Here is a 1,439-nt window from a genome sequence, read left to right as displayed (position 1 = left end):
TGGTCTCAACCTGCCCTGTCGCTCCGCCACAAAGTAACAGTCGGGGGCCGTCGGGAACTCAGGCCCACCTCTACCTGGATGGAGCCACCTGCCCCTTCAGCCCCCATCTCCAAACAGTATCACCAGTAATGTAACAGTGTAAAGTATATAGTATATGCCCGTGATCACCTCCCGAAGTGATCACAGCCCAGTAGTATAGCATGGCAGACGGACAAGAGTGTAGGGTCACTGATGGAACACTAGCATCCTATACTAAGCATTTAGGATTGCGGGTAAGGTATCAATGACTGTAGCAGCAATGACAGGCTATGCATCAGAATAGGATTAACGGAAAGCAGTAACATGCTACACTACTCTAATGCAAGCAGTATAGAGAAGAGTAGGCGATATCTGGTGATCAAAGGGGGGGGCTTGCCTGGTTGCTCTGGCAAGAGAGAGGGGTCGTCAACTCCGTAGTCGAACTGGTCAGCAGCAGCGTCGCTCTCGTAGTCTACCGGAGAGAAGAGGGGGAAGAAATAATGAATACAAAGCAAACAAAGCATCACAAAATATAACAAGGCAATACGCGGTGTTCGGTGTGTCCTAACGCGGTAGTAGGTGATACCGGTGAAGGGGGGAAAACATCCGGGAAAGTATTCCCGGTGTTTCGTGTTTTCGGGCAGAGGAGCCGGAGGGGGAAAGTTGCGAGTTCGATAGGTTAGGGGTGTGTGGCGGACGAACGGGTTGCGTATCCGGATTCGTCTCGTCGTTCTGAGCAACTTTCATGTTGAAAATATTTTAATCCGAGTTACGGATTAAAAGATATGATTTTTAAAAGATTTTAACAATTTCGGAATTTAATTATTTATTTAATTAATTCGAAAAAATGTATTTATGACGTCAGCATGATGTCATGCTGACGTCAGCAGTCAACAGGGGTTGACTGAGTCAACCCTGACAGGTGGGTCCCGTTCGTCATACACTGTTAACTAATTAACCTAATTAAGTTTAATTAACAGTAGTTAATTAGGTTAATTAACCAGGATTAATTAGATTAATTATTTACTTAATTAATTGATTAATTAATTAATTAATTAGTTTTTATTCATTTCATTTTTTTTATATATAAATCTCATTTTCCTTTTCTTTTTTTTTAAAAGTTCTGTGGGGGTGGGGCCCCAATGTCATAGGCCCCAGGGGCCATAGTGGGTTTGGGTGCTGCGGGCGCCGCAGGTGCGGGCGCGGACGTTCGGTGGCTGGCCCCGGGCATGGGCGCGAGCACCCGAGTGGGTGAACCCGAGGCGTAGGTGGAGGTCACCAGGGCGCGGTGGGGCGAGGTCGTGGCCTCGGCAAGGCTCGCCAGCCGACCGCGGCGAGCGAAGGCAGACACAGGGGCGGCGCGGATGGCAGGAGGCGCGGGCTGGCGGCCTCCGACGAGCAGCGAGGCGCGGCCAGACGTC

Source organism: Triticum dicoccoides, chromosome 1A (assembly GCF_002162155.2).
Source record: "Triticum dicoccoides isolate Atlit2015 ecotype Zavitan chromosome 1A, WEW_v2.0, whole genome shotgun sequence".
Lineage (NCBI taxonomy): Eukaryota > Viridiplantae > Streptophyta > Magnoliopsida > Poales > Poaceae > Triticum > Triticum dicoccoides.
This window is presented reverse-complemented; position numbering follows the sequence as displayed.